Raw genomic sequence first — 22346 nt, 5'->3', positions numbered from 1 at the left:
TGTATGCAGGTCAAGAATAGTTAGAACCTGACATGGAACAAAGGACTGATTGCAGACTGGGAAAGGAGGACGTCAAGGCTGTATATTGTCACCTTGCTTATTTAACTTACATGCAGAGTACATCATGTGAAACGCCAGACTGGATGAAGCACAAGCTGGAATCAAGGTTGCTGGGAGAAATGTGGACGACCTCAGATAAGAAGATGACACCACTCGCATGACGCAAAGCAAAGAGGAAATAAAGAGCCTCTTGATGAAGGTGAAAGAGGAGAATGAAAAGCTGGCTTAAAACCCACTATTCAAAAAACTAAGATCATGGATTCCGGCCCCATCACTTCATGGCAAATAGATGGGGAAACAATGGAAACAGTAACTGACTTTCTTTTCTTGGGCTCCAAAATCACTGCAGATGGTGACTGCAGCTATGAAATTAAAAGACTCTTGCTCCTTGAAAGGAAAGCTATGATAAACCTAGACAGCATATTAAAAAGCAGAGACATTACTTTGCCGACAAAGGTCCATCTAGTCAAAGCTATGGTTTTTCCAGTAGTCATGTATAGATGTGAGAGTTGGACCATAAAGAAGGCTGAGCGCCAAAGAATTAATGCTTTCAAACAGGTGTTGGAGAAGACTCTTGAGAATCCCTTGGACTGCAAGGAGATCCAATCAGTCCATCCTAAATGAAATCAATCCTGAATATCCATTGGAAAGACTGGTGCTGAAGGTGAAGCTCCAATACTTTGGCCACCTGATGCAGAGAGAGCCGACTCATTGGAAAAGACCCTGATGCTGGGAAAGACTGAAGGCAGGAAGACAAGGGGATGACAGAGGACGAGATGGTTGGATGGCATCACGGACTCAATGGACATGAGTTTGAGCAAGCTCTGTGAGATGGTGAAGGACAGGGAAGCCTGGCGTGCTGCAGTCCATGGAGTCAAAAAGAGTCAGACATGACTGAATGACTGAGCAACAACAAATGTGTATGCACATGTGTGCATTCGCTAAAGCCACACCAGCATGGAGTACGAATATAAGAATGCTACTACTACTAAGTCGCTTCAGTTGTGTCTGACTCTGTGCGACCCCACAGATGGCAGCCCACCAGGCTCCGTCGTCCCTGGAGTTCTCCAGGCAAGAACACTGGAGTGGGTTGCCATTTCCTTCTCCAATGCATAAAAGTGAAAAGTGAAAGTGAAGTCGCTCAATCGTGTGCAACTCTTCACCACCCCATGGACTGCAGCCTACCAGGCTCCTCCACCCATGGGATTTTCCAGGCAAGAGTACTGGAGTGGGTTGCCATTGCCTTCTCCAAATATAAGAATAAAAGAAGACAAATCATGAAGAGATAAGCTGGTGTTTAAAATGAATTTGGACACCGTACCAAACCTAATTCCAGATAATCTTGAGCCAAGAGATTTAAAAAGTTTCTCTATCCAGTTTTCAGAAAATCCAGTGCTCTTCTCTGAAAGGCAGTCATCATGGTACTGTCTTAAAGGTATCTGCAGCAACCTGTCCCTTCAAGACATTTTTACTTTGAGGTGGCTCAGCTGGTAAACAATCTGCCTGCCCAAGCAGGAGATGCAAGAGATATGGATTTGATCCGTGGATTGGGACGATCCCCTTGAGAAAGAAATGGCAACCCCCTCCAGGATGTATTGCCTGGAAAATTCCATAGACAGAGAAGCCTGGCGGCTACAGTCCATTGGGTCTCCAGGGGTCGGACATGACTGAGCACACATGCATGCATGCACATCGCTTATCTCTCACTCTGCTTCAGTCACACTGGCCTTCTTCTTAGCATATTGCAGGAGTGCTCACTCACACCACTGGACCTTTACTCTGGCTCTCTTCCTCTGTCTGGAATGCTCTTCCCACAGATATTCCCTTGGTTATCCCACATCTTCTTCAAGTCTCTGTAAATCTCACAGTCTGAAAGAGGCCTACCCTGACTTACCATTTTAAAACTGCCACCTGACCTCCCCCATCTCTGCAAAACACCATTAACCTTTCCTTTTTTCTTTTCCATAGTACTTACTACTGTCTAAAATACAAATTTACTTATTTGTCCTTTTTTTTTTTTTAATCTGTCCCCTTCTCCAAGATGGAGAAGGAAATGGCAACCCACTCCAGTACTCTTGCCTGGAGAAATCCATGGCTGGAGGAGCCTGGTGGGCCCCCAGTCCATGGGGCCGCAAAGAGTCGGACACGACTGAGCGACTTCACTTCTTCACTTCCCCAAGAACATAAGGTCCAAACAGAAGGGGGATCTGTTGTGTTCACTGATGTGTTCTAAGTGGATAATAGTGCTAAATAATACATACTTGTTAATTAAATGAATGCATTTGAATGATGCCCTGGAGATTCACTATGTTTAAAAATCACAGTGGTTGCTTATCTTAGAAATACATGCTACATAATTGATTAAAATCTTTCAAAAGATCTGTGCCTTTTAAGGTTTTAAAATGTTCACTCTTATCTCCATTAATGTTCACTCTTATCTCCATTTAAAACAATAACCTTACCCAAATGTAGACCATACTACAGTAAGAAATAAATCAGCATGTCCCCTGCATTGTAAATATTCAATAATAATCATTCTTATGCAATTGTAACTTTTTGATTGCTGGGATGTACAGTGGTGCTTCTTTAAAGAATGATCTTCTACCAAAAAGTTTTAAGCCTGTTATTTTTTACTGCCTGAGAACACAGAGACACACAAGAATCTCAAGTTTATCAATCATTTTACCCAAGAACTCATTAAGACCAACACTATTATTCTTCCAAAAGAAACTCAAATATTATTCTATCTATAGTGAAGTGAAGTCGCTCAGTCGTGTCCGACTCCTTGCGACCCCATGGACTATAGCCTACCGGGCTCCTCCATCCATGGGATTTTCTAGGCAAGAGTACTGGAGTGGGTTGCCATCTCCTTCTATCTATAGTTCTTAGCTACTCTTGTGTCATATTAAAAAACAACCGGTAAGATGTGGTTTATGATGTTGATTTTTAACATTAATGTAGCAGCACTAGCTTCCAAGAAAACAGATTAAAAACTTTCTCTGAGTACACTCTGAGTTTTACACATTGCTTACAAGAAATAATGGACAAGTTATAGCACCATTGGAAGAGTTCTGCATGTGTAATTGATTAGGAAACAGAATGCTACAATTGCTGTTACATCCCCCAGAGTTGATCTTTTGTAGTATGACAAAATCAATCCTCTCTTACATGTGGTATTTATCTTAGTAATCATGGAAAGAATTATTTGCATCTATAATTGGTTTCATAACAGCAGCAGAAGCCTCAGCAGTGAGTTGAAATAAAGTTAGAGAACTGGACTGGTATTGTTCCCTGTGGAGATAACCAATGAACAGGACTAAAAACTTTTGATTAACCAATGCACCTGGTCCTGTTCTAAAGGGCAGGGCCTTGCTCAGTAAACCTTTAATCCAATTTTCTGTGGATGGGCGGGGCTATGTTCCTGCCCTGTTTTTTGACCTGAGACCAAACTATGATGGAGGTAATGAAGATACTGGTGACCTCCTTCAAAGGGTCCCATGCACTGCTGCACTCAGGGCCCCCGACCCTGTAGCTGGAGACTCCTGGACACTCACAGGTGAGTTTGGGTCAGTCTCTTATGGGGTCACAGCTCCTTTATCCTAGGTCCTGGTGTGCCCAAGGTTTTGTTCGCGTCCTCCAAGAGTCTGTTTCCCCAGTCATGTGTAAATTCTGTAATTTACAGAATTTAAATCCCAACAGCCTCCAAAGTCAAATTCCCTGGGGGTTAAGTCCCTTTGCCAGCTCCCCAGGTTGGGATGTCTGTTGTGGGTCCTAGAATTTTCTTAACAGTGAGATAATTTATTTGGTTTAATTCTTCTGCAGTTTGTAGGTCTACTGCTTCAAGGCTCTATGGTGGGGTTAATGGTGACTTCCTCCAAGAGGGCTTATGCCACACACTGTGTGACCCAGGTCTACTGCACCCAGAGGCCCTACCCCTGTGGTAGGCCACTGATGACCTGTAACTTCGGAGACACTCAAACACTCAAAGGCAGATCTGACACAGTCTATACGGGGTCTCTGGGTCCTGGTGCATACAAGGTTTTCTTTGAGCCCTTCAAGCATCTCTGACGGGTATGGGGTTTGATTCTAAAGGCAATTTTGCCCCTTCTAAGGTTTTCCTGGGCATGGCCTCACCCATCAAAACAAGACCCAGTATCCTCCACAGTCAGTCTCTCCCATCAGGAAGCTTCCATAAGCCTCTTATCGTTATCCTTCAGAGGGCAGACAATAAAAACCACAATCACAGAAAACTAATCAAACTGATCACATGGACCAGAGCCTTGTCTAACTCAATGAAAACATGAGCCATGCTGTGTAGGGCCACCCAAGATGGATGGGTCATGGTGGAGAGTTCTGACAAATCATGGTCCCCCAGAGGAGGGAAGGGCAAACCACTTCAGTATTCTTGCCTTGAGAACCCCATGAACAGTACAAAAAGGCAAAAAGATATGACACCGAAAGATGAACTCCCCCAATATGCTACTAGAGAAAAGTGGAGAAATAACTCCAGAAACAATGAAGAAATGGAGCCAACATGAAAACAATATCCAGTTGTGGATGTGACTTGTGATGGAAGTAAGTCCAATGCTATAAAAAACAATATTAGGAACCTGGAATGTCAGGTCCATGAATCAAAGTAAATTGAAAGTGGTCAAATAGGAGATGGAAAGAGTGAACATCAACATTTTAGGAATCAGTGGACTAAAATGGATTGGAATGGATGAATTTAACTCATATGACCATTATATCTACTATTGTGGGCAAGAATCTGATGGAAGAAATGGAGTAGCCCTCATAGTCAACAAAAGAGTTCAAAATGCAGTACTTGGGTGCGATCTCAAAAACAATAGAATGATCTCTGTTCACTTCCAAGGCAAACCATTCAATATCACAGTAATCCAAGTCTATGCCCCAACCACTAATGCTGAAGAAGCTGAAGCTGAATGGTTCTATGAAGACCTACAAGACCTTCTAGAACTAACACCCCCAAAAAAGATGTCCTTTTCATCGTAGGGGACTAGAATGCAAAAATAGGAATTCAAGAGATACATGGAGTAACAGGCAAGTTTGGCCTTGGAGTACAAAATGAAGCAGAGTAAAAGCTAACCGAGTTTTGCCAAGAGAACGCACCAGTCATAGCAAACACCCTCTTCCAACAACACAAGAGAAGACTGTACACAGAGACATCACCAGATGCTCAACACCGAAAATCAGATTGATTCTATTCTTTGCAGCCAAAGATGGAGAAGCTCTATACAGTCAGCAAAAACAAGACTGGAAGCTGACTGTGGCTCAGATCATGAACTCATTATTGAAAAATTCAGACTAAAACTGAAGAAAGTGGGGTAAACCACTAGACCTTTCAGGTATGACCTAAATCAAATCCCTACGATTATACAGTAGAAGTGACAAATAGAGTCAAGAGATTAGATATGACAGAGTGCCTGAAGAACTATGGATGGAGGTTTGTGAAACTGTATAGGAGGCAGTGATCAAGACCATCCCCCAGAAAAAGAAATGCAAAAAGGCAAAATGGTTGTCTGAGGAGGCCTTAAAAATAGCTGAGAAAAGAAGAGAAGCAAAAGGCAAAGCAGAAAAGTAAAGACATACCCATTTGAATGCAGAGTTCCAAAGAATAGCAAGGAGAGATAAGAAAGCCTTCCTCAGTAATAAATGCAACAAAATAGAGGAAAACAATAGAATGGGAAAGACTAGACATATCTTCAAGAAAATTAGAGATATCAAGGGTACATTTCATGCAAAGATGGGCACAATAAAGGACAGAAATGGTATGGACCTAACAGAAGCAGAAGATATTAAGAAGAGATGGCAAGAATACACAGAAGAACTACACAAAAAAAGATATTCATGATCCAGATAACCACGAAGGTGTGATCACTCACCTGAGCCAGACTTCCTGGAATGCGAAGTCAAGTGGGCCTTAGGAAGCATCAATACAAACAAAGCTAATGGAGGTGATGGAATTCTAATTGAGCTATTTCAAATCCTAAAACATGATGCTGCTAAAGTGTTATACTCAATATGTCAGCAAATTTGGAAGACTCAGCAGTGACCACACAACTGGAAAAGGTCAGTTTTCATTCCAATCCCAAAGAAAGGCAATGCCAAACAATGCTCAAACTACCATACAATTGCATTCATCTTCCACGCTAGAAAAGTAATGCTCAAAATTCTCCAAGCCAGGCTTCAACAGTACATGAACCGTGTACTTCCAGAAGTTCAAGTTGGATTTATAAAAGTCAGAGGAACCAGAAATCAAATTTCCAACATTCAATGGATCACTTAAAAAGCAGGAGAGTTCTAGAAAAACATCTACTTCTGCTTTATTGACTACGCCAAAGCCTTTGACTATGTGGATCACAACAAACTGTGGAAAATTCTTAAAGAGATGGGAATACCAGACTATCTTAACCTGTCTCCTGACAAATCTGTATGCAGATCAGGAAGCAACAGTTAGAACTGGACATGGGAACAAGAGACTGGTTGCAAATTGGGAAAGGAGTTTGTCAAGACTGTATATTGTCACCCTGCTTATTTAACTTATATGCAGAGTATATCAAGTGAAATGCCAGGCTGGATGAAGCACAAGCTGAAATCAAGGTTGCCAGGAGAAATATCAATAACTTCAGATATGCAGATGACACTACCCTTATGGCAGAAAGTGAAGAAGAACTAAAAAGCTTCTTGATGAAAGTAAAAGAGGAGAGTGAAAAAGTTGGCTTAAAGCTCAACATTCAAAAAACTAAGATCATGGCATCTGGTTCCATCGCCTCATGCAAACAGGGAAACAATGGAAACAGTGAGAAACTTTATTTTGAGGGACTCCAAAATCACTGAAGTCATGAAATTAAAAGACACTTGCTCCTTGGAAGAAAAGCTATGACCAACTTAGACAGCATATTAAGAAAAGCAGAGACATTACTTTACTGACAAATGTCCATCTAGTCAAAGCTATGGTTTTTCCAGTAGTCATGTATGGATGTGAGAGTTGAAGTATAAATAAAGCTGAGTGCCGAAATACTGATTCTTCTAAACTGTTTTGTTGGAGAAGACTCTTGAGGGTCCCTTGGACTTCAAGGAGATCAAACCAGTCAATCCTAAAGGAAATCAGTTCTGAATATTCAGTGGAAGGACTGATCCTGAAACTGTAATTCCAATACTTTGGCCACCTGAATTGAAGAACTGACTCATTGGAAAAATCTCTGATGCTAGGAAAGATTGAAGGCAGGAACCAAGGGGACAACAGGGGATGTGATGGTTGGATGGCATCACCATCGATAGACCTGAGTTTGAGCAAGCTCCTGGAGTTGGTTATAGACAGTGAAACCCCCTGGTGTGCTGCGAGTCCATGGAGCCGCTAAGAGTTGGACATGACTGAGTGACTGAACCGAGCTTGAACTTAGCCAGTGCACTTCCATAAAGACAGTGTGAGGAGAAAATGCCAAGCCACATAAAATTTGCAGTGACAAAGAAAGAGTGCTGAAAATCATAAAAGGCTGAAAAAGTTTGGCCATAAATGAATACAAATATTGTTTACTGGCTGAAAATATTGAAATAAACTGCTCAGTGATTCTGTTGATTTGATATAATAATACATATTTTGGAATACATTATATTTAAGTAAAACCTAAATATAACTATAAGAGGGAAAAATCATAGCATACAGAAACTTTGGGTACCTAGGAAGTGACTGTATTCTTTTAAATGTCCTGATCATTTTTTAAATTTGCTGTGATCATGTGAAAGAGAACCACATTCACAGTTGACATTAGTCATTATAAGTGATTGTATATGTTACTACATCTAGTTCCCCAAACACTATGATTCAATACTGTAAGGCTTAGAGCACTAAAATGTTCCTATCCCATCTCAAATAATCTCAATATACGAAATGAGATGTGTTAGTCATGTCTATGAACACAGTCCTCATTTACTGGGAAGTATTTTCATGGCCTAAACTGCAATATGCCTTCTAGTATTTTTATTTCCTCATAGGCTAGACTGTAGCAAGAACTTTGAATCACTGTATAGCACTGAGTAAAATCTCAAAATACATTCTGGAATTTTTAGGAAATGCATTTTTTTCCTGGTATTTGACACTGTCAACTGTGTCTCATATAATTTACATATTTGCTGAAGTGCGAGCATATGAAGAAAAAGCATTTAACAGAGCTCCTGAAATAGTAAGTATTCATTGAACATTTGGTGATTTGTTAAGCGCTAATGTCAATGAAACATTTCATCTCCAACCAGCACATTAGAAGCCAGATTAGTACTGGCTTCTCCCCTGAGGAGTCACGATTACCTCATGTCTCACTTCAAACAATTTATTTTTCTTGTATGCATGGCTGGGTTCAAGAGTTCTTTCCTTGTTTTAATTGGATATGGTCTTTGTTCCCTTTTCTTGGTATAAGTCCTATAATACAGTAAAGACATCCAATAGAATTCTTTGAGAGTTCTCTGGAAAACTTTTATACACAAATGTTTAAGTTGGACAGTTTCCACATAAAAATGGATCTACACATACGAAAAATTTTAAAAGAAAATGATCCTTAATGGAAGGCTCATATCAATAAGTGAAATGCATTTAAACTCATTTTTGAAAAAGGAGGAATGATAGTAAGCACACTTGAAATAAAAGAATGAAGATTCCATGGCCTGACATTCCATGACACTCAGCATTCAGAAAACAAGAAGTTCTCTTCCACCAAGTAATGATTTCTCTCATATTTTACTATTATAATACACTTTTTTCTTGAGTATTTGCTAATATGCCACAATCTTCCGTATGTACTTCTTTTTATATTTAGCAATCAGTAAAAAAAATGTACAAATTGCTAAATCAAACTCTTTCTAAAATTAAAAGGGGCCTAGAAAAGTAGATTCTACCTTAGTACATCACAGGAAACACGGAATTTAGAAATTGTTCCAACTCTCAGGGGGCAGAAGCATACACCTTTAACAGCATCCCTTGTTCCAAATTACAAACAGCAGTACCAGGCTAAGAAAGGTCTATGTTTGGACTCTGCCTGATCTGGGGTAGTTTCAAACTTAAGCAGAGGTAACTCACTTGGAATACCAAATAAAAGTAATTCTATAATTCAATGGTATAACCTTCTAAGGGAAAAAAATTGATTTTATCCTCATTACATGAACTTTTGAGACAAGACAGCTTATTTCCCCAATTTGGTTTCTGCATCCTCAGACATAAGGTCACCACTGTCTTTGGAATGGCATTTTGTGTTTTTGTCCTATGACTCATGCATGCGTCTTGCTGCTCCTTCCACCCTGGACACAAATAAAAGCTCACAACTTTTCCTAAGACATACTTCACAAGCAGCTTTGCAGTGATTCACTGCTCTGTAGCCCTTCACAGTATCAAAGCATATCTTTAAATCATGAGGAAAAGACCCAAGATGTCAACAAAATTACCTCATACCACCATAACCCATAATTTGCAAGAATCTTCACTCATCTTTCATTTTCACTTGGTAGCCATTATTTCCTATAAGAAATGTTTCTAGTCCACACTAAGTGTGAGGCACTATGATAAATGCAAGGAATTATACCCTAATCTCTAGGGTCAGTCAGTGTCATGGTTACTTTGTGAGCAAAACTGGCATTTCAATAAAAAACATTTACTATGTTAACGCTCTTCATTTGAATTTTATTAGCTTCAAATTTAAATTTTAATTCATGGGTAGACTTATTTTCCTTTTATAGTCATAAAAAAGTTGTAAGAAAAAGAAATGTATCCCTAATTTTATATACTGACATATATAAGTAAAATTTCATATATTTGATAAACTTGTTTCCCTCAAAACCTTTGAAATATTTTAGATATAAGGATCCATTTGAATTTTACAAGTAAGAAACACTTTACAGGTGGGAAATTTGAGACTGGCCCAAGATCACAAGGCTGTTACAGAAAGAATCAAGGTAAATTAACTAACTTTTCAAACATGAGAGACATTGTAAGAATATCTGATTTTAAAAAATAAAACTATGCTATAATATGGCAAAGAAATGAATAAAAACCTGTGTTTTTACAGCCTTTTGTATGGACAATTCTATAGTGAAGATGAGCAGCAAGTGTCTCCCAGCAATCTAAACAGAAAGCCCTAGCAGAAACTTCAACCTCTGAGGAAAGTGTTGATGGGAGAACATCAGCAGTCTATTCTTTCAAATAGTGGAACTGTTTTTCATGGAGGCTTGTGCAAGGTAGCCAAGATGTAAACTCTAGCCACATGTTCAGCAGAAATACTGAAGTAACTGTTTCTTTGTAGAAGAATTTCTTCATGTGTATATTACTGCTTCAATGTATACCATAAATTTCTGCTGAAAGGTCACAAGATTGTGTTGAAACATCACAATTCAGGTTGTAATAATATGTTGACTGTAGAGAAAAACTGTGAAATGAACTAGAGAATAATAAACATTAAGGCCAGTGTATGAATTAAAAAACAGCTTTAGTGACTGTATAAAAGCCTTCTAAGGAAATCTCTGGTTCCCATGAGGAAGTATATGTAAAATAATTTACTGTTGAATTGAAGTCATTCTTTTTATGGAATCATTTGCAAGCTTTCATAAGATTACAATATGGTGATAATATTTCACTTTAGAATGAGACAAAGAAGATAATTATTATGATTGAATTTAACCTGTTAAATGTTTTACAACTTGGGATTTTCCCCTCTATATTGTTTCTGAAGCAGATTATTACCTGATCTCTTAAGTATACATAGACTTTCTTTTTATTTTTTCAGACATTTGGAACATAGCCTTTCCTCCTATTTGATCCTTAGATTAATTGTGTAAGGAATAACTTTTGCCTTTAAAAGAAAAGGTACATTGGTAAATTCATAAAAAATTATAATCGCTTAAAATAAAAATTAACAGCTCTTTGATAATGAGTTTTAAATGCATGAGTAAATTCAAAGTGAGTGTTACATCCATGTAAATTTGTTATGTTTAAAATGTTTGCAGTACTATATTCCAACACACGTACCTATGAACTCTGACCCACACTTCTGCCCGAAAAATTTCTTTCTGCCAAAAAAATACTGCATTTATATAGTTGCACGTCTTGCTGCCCCAGTGATTCTGCCTATGCAGTCATTTAATATAACTGTCTTGTCATGCCTAATAAGCCATTAGCTTATACAAACCTGCTGTGCTAAGCATCTATTACAGCAAACCTGCTGGTGACATATTGATTTTTTTTTTTTTTTAGTTTCAGTTGTTCCCCTTCAGGATTATAGAGCAGCTGTGCTTTTTTAAGAGCCCACTCAGTCCAGAGCATACTCACATTACCCATTCAAACTAATTCAAATTGAGGGACAGTTAATCACTACTGAATGCATGTCCTGTTGAAGATGCCATCTAAAGGTAAATACCAATCAGCAAATTAATTAATTATAGCATTGCACATATTGTCTATTTTTTTTTACTTTTGTGAATTTATTTCTAACAGCTGGTAAAGTATTTCTAAGTTGGCATTTGTGCAATAAACTTATACTGTCTATGCAATATGTATTGATATGTTCACGTATAAGGCTCAGCTGAGTGTGTTAATACTTACAGTCAGAAATTAAACTTCTTAAAGGATTACTTGCATTCTCAGGCTTTCCCATTGCAAACAACTTTTAGAAACTGCTCGGTGAGCAAAGATTCAGAATTCTAGGAGTTAGTTAAATGTAATATGTTAAAATTTATTGAGCCAGCTTTGTGCTAAAAAGTCACCAGAATTCAGCCTTGCTTTTAATGCTGAAAATATAGTTGAATTTATATAAGTATTTAAAAATTTCACTAAGTCAATATTTCCTTATAACAAGAGCAATAAGAAAGTTATTAGAATATTTCTAGGTAACAAATATTGATGGATTTTTCTCTCATTCCAACATTGACCACTAGGGTTTTTTAAATGTGTACATCTATGTGTAAAATCAATAATAGGTTATGTTAATAAAACTATGCATTGTCATTGTCCTTCACTCAGTATTTCGTTTATACTCACAGTTAGTAGATAGTTAAGTTAAAATGTCCCATGAAAAGGTTTATATTTTAATGGAGCTATGTAATTTTATAGAGCAGATACAATTTAAAGCATAATATATCAAGTAAATTTACATTTTCACCTGAAATATTTATTTAAATTTATTTAAATATTTAAAATATTTATTTAAAGTAACCAAAGTTTTAAATGGACAGAGGTACTGAATATCTAAACAGATTTAACCTAGCAATTTTTAGTTGGTGCCCAAACAATTATTTCAATTTGGTATAACATAAACAGGTTGAAGAACTAATGTTAATAAATAGAAAAGAGTGACCCTCTGACATTTTATAACTGAGTTTTTGAGTGCCTCTCACTAAAGTTCTATCTTCAGGAAATATACTGAATTTATAATAAGCAGAAGGATTAAAACAATGGTTCAACTCCCTAAACCAAGATTAAATGGATGACTCAAATCACCAAATCAAAGCACTGGTAGTATGTCTAACAAATTACAGTAATGAAAACTACAGTAGCCTTGAGGCAAAGGTTAGATTATTATCTTCAATCTTTCAAACCAGTTATGAGATGCTGGTTACAGGTTTCACACTTCTGAGTTAATTATAACACAGATTTGAAAGCGCTGCCTATCCAAAATATAAACAGTAACTGAGATTGTATTTCATGCTATTACATATCTATCGTGGAAAATAATCTTAAGACTCCAAAGATATTCATCTCTCTACAGAAATATTCAAACATTTAACATAATCCAGTATAGAAGCTTTATGAATATTGATTTTTATGTCATCTTAGATATTCCAAAGCCTATAAATTGAATTTTAGTTCATCAATAGTAAATAGTCTATATACAGAATGTAGTTTGGAGGACAAAAATGTAGACTAACACTATTTGTCTAAAGAAGTTTCTATAGGTTTTAAAGATAAATGAATTTATGTATTATAACATGAACGAAACATTTTAGAAAGATGTTTACTGGCAATTTTCCCCTTAAACCACTTAATGGATGATTGCTTAGGTGGCCTCTAGGAAACATAAAATGAAAGAACTCTGAGAACTTTGATGAGATATTGACATAAAGGGTAAGTTGGTAACACTAATGTAGCCTCCAAGATGGTGCCTATGGTAAAGAATCCACTTGCAAATGCAGGATACACAAGGGATGTTGGTTCAATCCCTGGGTCAGGGAGATACCCTGGAATAGGAAATGACAACCTACTTCAGTATTCTTGCCTGGAAAATTCCATGAACTGAGAAGCCAAGTGGGCTATAGTCCATGGGGTTGCATAGAGTGGGACACGACTGAGCATGCACTCCTTACACACATTACACACACTATAATAATAAAGTAGTGAAGAGACATCTGAAGGGAAGGAGGTATACACTAAATATTTATTTACCCTGTTATTACCAAAAAATGAGGAAGGTCCGATACCATTCGTAGGTGTTTGATTTTTTGGCTACACCACTAATTCTGTTCCATGTCTCAAAAGTATAATGACCCTTAAATTGATTTTGATTATCCTTAGATGGAAACCACATTTTAAGTATTTATAATGACAATTATTGATATTAAATAAATTTATTACGTTTAATTAATGAAATAAAGTATGCTGTATTTTGTCTCATAGTTTAGGGGGAAAACATATTTTGATTAGACCTTATACTTGAAATACAAATGCAAAGAAATAGAAGAAAACAATAGAATGGGAAAGACGAGAGATCTCTTCAAGAAAATGAGAGATACCAAGGGAACATTTCATGCAAAGATGGGCACAATAAAGGACAGAAATGGTATGGACCTAACAGAAGCAGAAGATATTGAGAAGAGGTGGCAAGAATACACAGAAGAACTGTACAAAAAAGATCTTCATGACCCAGATAATCACGATGGTGTGACCACTCACCTACAGCCAGACATCCTGGAATGTGAAGTCAAGTGGGCCTTAGGAAACATCACTATGAACAAAGTTAGTGGAGGTGATAGAATTTCAATTGAGCTATGTTGCTGCTACTGCTAAGTCGCTTCAGTCGTGTCCAACTCTGTGCGACCCCATAGACGGCAGCCCACCAGGCCCTGCCGTCCCTGGGATTCTCCAGGCAAGAACACTGGAGTGGGTTGCCATTTCCTCCTCCAATTGAGCTATATCAAATCCTAAAAGACGATGCTGTGAAAGTGCTGCACTCAGTATGCCAGCAAATACGGAAAACTCAACAGTGGCCACAGGAATGGAAAAGGTCAGTTTTCATTCCAATCCCAAAGAAAGGCAAAGCCAAACAATGCTCAAACTACCATACATTACACTCATCTCATACGCTAGGAAAGTAATGCTCAAAACTCCAAGCCAGGCTTCAACAGTATGTGAACTGTGAACTTCCAGATGTTCAAGCTGGATTTAGAAAAGGCAGAGGAACCAGAGATCAAATTGCCAACACCCATGGATCATCAAAAAGTGTGAGAGTTCCAAGAAAACATCTACTTCTGCTTTATTGACTATGCCAAAGCCTTAGACTGTGAGGATCACAACAAACTGTGCAAAATTCTTAAAAAGATGGGAATACCAGACTGTCTTAACCTGCCTCCTGAGAAACCTGTACGCAGATCAGGAAGCAACAGTTAGAACTGGACATGGAACAACACAATGGTTGCAAATTGGGAAAGGAGTACGTCAAGGCTGTATATTGTAACCCTGCTTATTTAACTTATATGCAGAGTACATCATGAGAAATGCTGGAGTGGATGAAGCAGAAGCTGGAATCAAGATTGCCAGGAAAAATAGCCATAACCTCAGATATGCAGATGACACCACCCTTATGGAAGAAAGTGAAGAAGAACTAAAGAGCCTTTTGATGAAAGTGAGAGAGGAGAGTGAAAAAGTTGCCCTAAAACTCAACATTTAGAAAACTAAGATCATGGCATCTGGTCCCATCACTTCATGGGAAATAGATGGGAAACAATGGAAACAGTGAGAGACTTTATTGTTTGGGGCTCCAAAATCACTGCAGATGGTGACTACAGCTATGAAATTAAAAGACGCTTGTTTCTTGGAACAAAAGTTATGACCAACCTAGCCAGCATATTCAAAAGCAGAGACATTACTTTGTCAAGAAAGGTCCACCTAATCAAAGCTTTTGTTTTTCCAGCAGTCATGGAAGGATGTTACTGCTATTGCTAAGTCACTTTAGTCATGTCCGACTCTGTGCGATCCCAGAGACGGTAGCCCACCAGGCTCTCCCATCCCTGGGATTCTCCAGGCAAGAACACTGGAGTGGGTTGCCATTTCCTTCTCCAATGCATGAAAGTGAAAAGTGAAAGTGAAGTCGCTCAGTCATGTCTCTTAGCGACCCCATGGACTGCACCCTACCAGGCTCCTCTGTCCATGGGATTTTCCAGGCAAGAGTACTGGAGTGGGGTGTTAGAGTTGGACCATAAAGAAAGCTGAGTGCCGAAGAATTGATGCTTTTGAACTGTGGTGTTGGAGAAGACTTTTGAGAGTCCCTTGGACTTCAAGGAGATCCAATCAATCATCCTAAATGAAATCAAGCCTTAATATTCATTGGAAGGACTGACGTGGAAGTTGAAACTCCAATACTTCGGCCACCTGATGCAAAGAACTGACTCATTGGAAAAGACCCTGATGCTGGGAACAATTGAAGGCAGGAGATGAAGAGGACGACAGAGGATGAGATGGTAGGATGGAATCACCGACTCAATGGACATGAGTTTGAATAAGCTCTGGGAGTTGGTGATGGACAGGGAAGCCTGACATATTGTAGTCCATGGGGTCGCAAAGAGTTGGACACGACTGAGTAACTGAACTGAATTATACTTATGTTTTGAATTTTATGTTCCATTTAATCTCCCAGCAGCCCTGCTTGAAAAAGGGTAGTTATAATTATTATAATCTCAATATGAGAAAAGAAAAGTTTGTGAAGTTTAAAGGAGTAAGACATAGTAAAATTAAAAGTAGAATTAGGTCTCAATATCTTAATTCTTTATATCCTGTGTTACATATAATCAATCACCTTATGTGTTATAAATAAATTTGCAAATAATTATTATTCATGATTTTCTTTTAGTATCAGTTCCAGTTGAGTTGCTCAGTCGTATCCGACTCTTTGCGACCCCATGAATCACAGCACGCCAGGCCTCCCTGTCCATCACCAACTCCCCGAATTCACTCAAACTCATGTCCATCTAGTCAGTGATGCCATCCAGCCGTCTCATCCTCTGTTGTCCCCTTCTCCTCCTGCCCCCAATCTCTCCCAGCATCATGGTCTTTTCCAATGAGTTAACTCTGCATGAGGTGGCCAAAGTATTGGAGTTTCAACTTTAGCATCAGTCCTTCCAAAGAACACCCAGGACTGATCTCCTTTAGAATGGACTGGTTGGATCTCCTTGCGGTCCAAGGAGTCTTAAGAGTCTTCTCCAACACCATAGTTCAAAAACATCAATTCTTCAGCACTCAGCTTTCTTCAAAGTCCAACTCTCACATCCATAGATGACCACTGGAAAAACCATAGCCTTGACTAGACGGACCTTTGTTGGCAAAGTAATGTTTCTGCTTTTTCATATGCTATGTAGGTTGGTCATAACTTTCCTTCCAAGGAGTAAGCGTGTTTTAATTTCATGGCTGCAATCACCATATGCAGTGATCTTGGAGCCCAGAAAAATAAAGTCTGACAAGCTTTCCCCATCTATTTGCCATCTTTTAGTACAGAACATATGAATTTCCTCTTTCTTATATTACCTCACATTCCTGTAACAGATCTGGCATCTGTTATATTGACTTGAACTGATAATTTAGTCTAACCTTCAAAATGTATCCTTATTAAGGAACCATGGTTACAAATATATTATGCATTATTAGTTATAATAAATATTCAGTTCAGTTCAGTAACTCAGTCGTGTCCAACTCTTTCCAATCCTATGGACTGTTGTACACCAGGCCTCCCTGTCCCTCACCAACTCCTGGAGTCTACCCAAACTCATGTCCATTGAGTCGTTGATGCCACCCAACCATCTTATCCTCTGTCATCCCCTTCTCCTCCTGCCTTCAATCTATCCCAGCATCAGAGTCTTTTCCAATGAGTCAGTTCTTTGCATCAGGTGGCCAAAGTATTGGAGTTTCAGCTTTAACATCAGTCCTTCCAGTGAACGCCCAGGACTGATCTCCTTTAGGATGGACTGGTTGGATCTCCTTGCAGTTCTAAGGACTCTCAAGGGTCTTCTCCAACACCACAGTTCAAAAGCATCAATTCTTCAGTGCTCAGCTCTTTATGGTCCAACTCTCACATTCATACATGACTACTGGAAAAACCACAGCCTTGACTAGACGGACCTTTGTTGGCAAAGTAACATCTCTGCTTTTGAATATGCTGTCTAAGTTGGCCATAACTTTTCTTCTAAGGAGTAAGCGTGTTTTTATTTCATGGCTGCAGTCACCATCTGCATTGATTTTGGAGGCCAAAAAAATAAAGTCTGCCACTTTTTCCATATGATTTTAGATAAAATAAAATAATCAAATCAAAATAATTATATACATTTCCAAATAGAGCTCAGTGTTTTAAAGGCTGAGTTATATTTATCTTAAGCATAAATATGATGACAAAAATGAGGACACATTCTATTAATATATTGTAAAAAGAAAAAATGATTTATCTGCAGCACCCTCCTAAATAATGCCCAATGATACAAATATTTTTTCATTTATGACAATTTTAAATAGCACAATCATAAATAACTAATTCAGTGAAGACAACCGTGTGGAGTTGAGAGTGGGTGAACAATCATTCAAATCATAACTTTGGCAACTTTATGTAAAATTAGAAGGCATATTCTTCATTTTTCAAAAAGGACATTTTTCTATTGTCCTCATAATTGGGAAAAGTAATTAAAATGTGCAGAAATGAATCAGATTAGGTGTGTGTTAGGGGAAACTATTTGTTTTTAGAAGTTTGGCATATTGAAGGCATTTACATTGTGGTTAATATGTCTGTTGTCTTTGACAATCTGGGCACTTGTTCAATTTAATCTATTCCATTTTCAATAGATACATTTTTAGTATCCGTTGCTATCACTTTTGGATAAAATTTTACAATGTCTCAAGCAAGGCAAAGAAAAAAAGAAAGCTTTTTTTAGAATTTTTATCTCCTCCTTGGTTGATAGGGGCAAATGCTTTCTTAAGGAAGGGTCTTTCAAAGTTACAAAGATATCTTTCCCTTTACTTGTAGCACCCTTTTCTATATAAACCATAAAGCTCAATAAAAATTAATGTTAAGTTTAAGAGTATATAAAGAAATGAAAGTAAGTTCAGAAAACTTAAAATCTTGAAAGGGCACTTGGTAAAATAAACTTTGGAAACCACTTTTAAACAACTAAATCTAAAGACTCAAAAATGACTAAAGTTGCTCTTCATTTGAGGTTTGGCTGAGTTATTTTATTATATATACTTTCTACTTTTTTAATCTGTTGGTTTGAAGGCTGAAATATACATGTTCAGTAGTAAGTGAACCTTCACCAGCTAGTCTGGCACACTACAAAATTCATGGAGTTCCAAAAACATCAAAGAACCAAAAGCTCAGTATCAGAGAAACGTCTCCATAGAGAAATTATAGATTCTGGCAAGGCTTTAGACAAATACTATCAAAGGCCATATGATATTACTAGCATATTATTACTTTCTCCAAAATCCAAAGCTACAGCCAAATGCCTAATGCAGCAAATGTATGCATTATTTAGGTGCAATGCTGTTATTTTATGATCATTGTAGTACTGGATGTCAATGTTTCTTTGGGAGGTATATAAACATGCAATCTATATATTACCTGAGGCTTCTCTGCACTTACAAGATGTGGTGAATCTTGCTTCAGACCCCATGTTTCCGGGGTTGTTACAGTTATAAATCTCCTAGGAATTTTACAGCAAATTCTCTTGTGTTTTTTTCTCTTTCACCCTTTGGTTCAGAACAATCAGCATGCATCTACACTGTGTAAAATAGGGCTTGGGAATTTCAACTTTTTGTTGGCTTTCACTGAAATTTTGGACACATTCAGCATCTGTGATGCTTAGCAAATTTACAAATAGTCTATGAGTGAGATAGGAGGGGGTCTCATCAATCATTGAAACCCTCTGCCATATTTTTTCTGTATCCCTTTTGAGTCCAAACTCCTGATAATTGTCCCTCTTCACCATGCACAACCTGTTGAATAATGAATCTCCCCACTTTTCCTCCTCCTCATTATATCTCAACTACTTCTGCAACAGTAATAGCCTATGCTGCTGCTGCTGCTGCTAAGTTGCGTCAGTCGTGTCTGACTCTGTGCGACCCCATAGACAGCAGCCCACCAGGCTCCCCTGTCCCTGGGATTCTCCAGGCAAGAACACTGGAGTGGGTTGCCATTTCCTTCTCCATTGCGTGAAAGTGAAAAGTGAAAGTGAAGTTGCTCAGTCGCGTCTGACTCGTACCGACCCCATGGACTGCAGCCTACCAGGCTCCTCCGTCCATGGGATTTTCCAGGCAAGAGTACTGGAGTGGCTTGCCATTGCCTTCTCCAAGTAATAGCCTATAGGACCAGCTTATCTTCATGGACTTCATCCATCACATTACACACATGAAATCTTCAAATAATTTGGGATACAAAGAACGGAATGGGAATGAGGAAAAGAGAACCAAAAAAGCAAAGAAAACAAGAAGGCATAAATATGCTTCCTTTTCATGCTTTTCCCCTTGTTTTAAATAAAATTCATGAGTAAGATAAATTGATAAAACTATATTCAAAGAAGGAAGTGCCAAATTTCCTTAAAGAACAAACAAAATTATGCAAACTATTTTCTTAAGTTCTGGGAAAAAAAATGTCCTAACTTTTCTGCTAAATATAATACTCCAAATCAAACTAGAAATTACAAAGTGACAAAGACTAGTAATTTTGCCTTCTTATATAAAAAACATTCTCCAGATAATTGAACTATTACACTTTCCCTATATGAAGAATATTTCCCCCATGTTAACTAGTAAATGATATTACTATTACATTTACTCTTGAATGTAAAAAGCATTAGAAATTGTAGTTGTGGAATTCAAGCAACAGTGATCAACTATGAAAACATTTTTTCTCTGGTCTTTCTAAAAGTAACATATGGTTAGGATAACAACATTATCAAAAGTCTGAAACAGTTCATATTTTTAAAGTACATATATTCCTCCATTTATTTTTCTATTGGTAATCAAAGTGAAAGTGTTAGTTACTCAGTTGTCTCTGTCTCTTTGTGAGCCTATGGACTGCAGCCCACCAGGCTCCTCTGTCCATGGAATTCTCCTGGCAAGAATACCGGAGTGGGTAGCCATTCCCTTCTCCAGGGATCTTCCTGACCCTGGGATTGAACTGGGTCTCATGCATTGCGGACAGATTCTTTACCATTTGAGCCAGCAGGGAACCCAAAGTAGGCTGTTTCATTTAAACATATAAACACTCAGCATAATGGTACTACTTTAGACTCACATATAAAATAACTGGCTTGTGTAGGTAATATATTTACAGGAGACAATAAACTATCGCTGTACAAATTCACTAATACCACTTTGACATTTAATTCATCTTGCAGTTCTCTATGATATTTCATAGTTAAAGTTGATTACATATCAGTGTTTTTATAGGAGACAGGACAGATTATTGAATTGTATTTATAAATCAGTTTTAATTTTACCAGTTAATGTGGGTCTTTTTTAATCATTATAATACCAAAATAATTTATATCCTTCACTTACATGGATTCTTTCCTTGGGGGTATATGCACAATATTTCAGACAGTCATGATGTTTTCTTCTTTCCATACAATTCAATGCTTATTATAGACCTAACTGTGATTAAGTTCAGTGTGTACACTGTAAAAGGGAGATAGAAGTAGGTCCTAGACATGATAGGAAAATGATACACTAAAACACTTTGAAACAGAAGGGAAAAAAGAGCAAGATAATATCCTACACCTAATAGATACTATAGGGACAGTGATCTTTTTTGAGTTGAGGAGTATTAGCCACTAAATCATTTTTCATAAATATAGACTATTGAAAGACATGCTAGCTAACATGCATTTTTTAAAACAGGCATTTCTAATGATTCAGGCATTAAGTACTTTGCTCTTTATCTGCTCAGGTTCCCAACAAAACTCCTACTCTGAATAACTACCTCCACTGTTAAAGTTTGGAATGTGTGGCTATATTATCTATCATCTTTTTCTCCACTTTTTATTGTTCTAACAAGAAAAATATTATATTTCTTGTAATTTTATTCTGAAGGAGTATTTTGACATTGACTATTGATTATTCTACCATTCTCCAGAAAAGGATGGAAGCTAGGAATGGTGCTGCATTGGATAGTCTGAAGTTGTACTAAACCTTATGAAATCTTTTGTACCTAAACTCTTTCATTAGATAATTAATGAGGAAGAGGCAGAAAATGTGATATCGAGAGGTTTTACTTTTTAAAAATCATAATAATCCCTTTCACTAGTTCAATTTACATTGATTTCCTGCCTAGTCCTTCATTCTCCTTTTGTTGTACCTTGAATTCCACACAACTGCCTTGCTATGGCAACCAGCCTCATCATTAGGACCACATATTAGCCAGGTTAGTTTCTCCAGTCCCATTTCATCCTAATCCCTATAGTCAACATTGTTCAAATTCATCACATGATGTCTTAGACTCAAACAGATTGAGTTGAGAAACTGATTTCTATACCACTGTCTATCAGATGCACTCTCTACCATCTTTCTTGGCTATATATTCTTAAACTGTATTGTTTCTTCAGGCTTCAGGTAAAGATCAGATTTTATATCCCCACTTTCTTTTTTTTCCTTATCTCTTTAGCCTCCAACACTAATCATAAACAATGTCATCTGCCCTATAGTTATTATTCTCTTCAACTTCTTAATAGGATTGTGAATTCCTGGAAAGCAAGGAATCAGTCATTTACTGATATTCTACACAAAAGTGGAGATAATGCCTTAAATGTGGTAGGTTCTCAATCAGAATATTTTAAATTAGAAAATATATTGAAAGGCTAAGGGACATGTCAGATTCATATGTACCATTATGAACTGTGTTAGTTTTCATCCTGTATTGATGTAGTCTCTTGTTCTGAGATGTCATGAATAATTTAGGTAATTATATTAACATAATTTCCAGAATATATCTGCTAATTCCTAAAAACTAAAGAAAGACCACTCTATCAAAAAATTAACTTAA

The 22346-nt window shown here is 37.6% G+C and overlaps 1 protein-coding gene and 1 long non-coding RNA gene across 3 annotated transcripts in view; one reads left to right on the top strand and one right to left on the bottom strand.

Moving 5' to 3' along the window:
- Positions 1-22346, bottom strand: part of SEMA3C (semaphorin 3C) — a 213517-nt gene that overhangs the window by 155064 nt on the left and 36107 nt on the right. The gene's annotated exons all lie outside the window — the stretch shown is intronic.
- LOC129659062 (uncharacterized) lies at positions 8183-10269 on the top strand. The gene is made up of 3 exons (XR_008717774.1): positions 8183-8264; positions 9922-10020; positions 10134-10269. It is a non-coding gene; the product is annotated as an uncharacterized LOC129659062 (long non-coding RNA).

The sequence above is a fragment of the Bubalus kerabau genome, chromosome 8, assembly GCF_029407905.1.
Source record: "Bubalus kerabau isolate K-KA32 ecotype Philippines breed swamp buffalo chromosome 8, PCC_UOA_SB_1v2, whole genome shotgun sequence".
NCBI lineage: Eukaryota > Metazoa > Chordata > Mammalia > Artiodactyla > Bovidae > Bubalus > Bubalus kerabau.
Note: the sequence above shows the minus strand (reverse complement) of the source record. Positions and strands in the feature narration are given on the sequence as shown.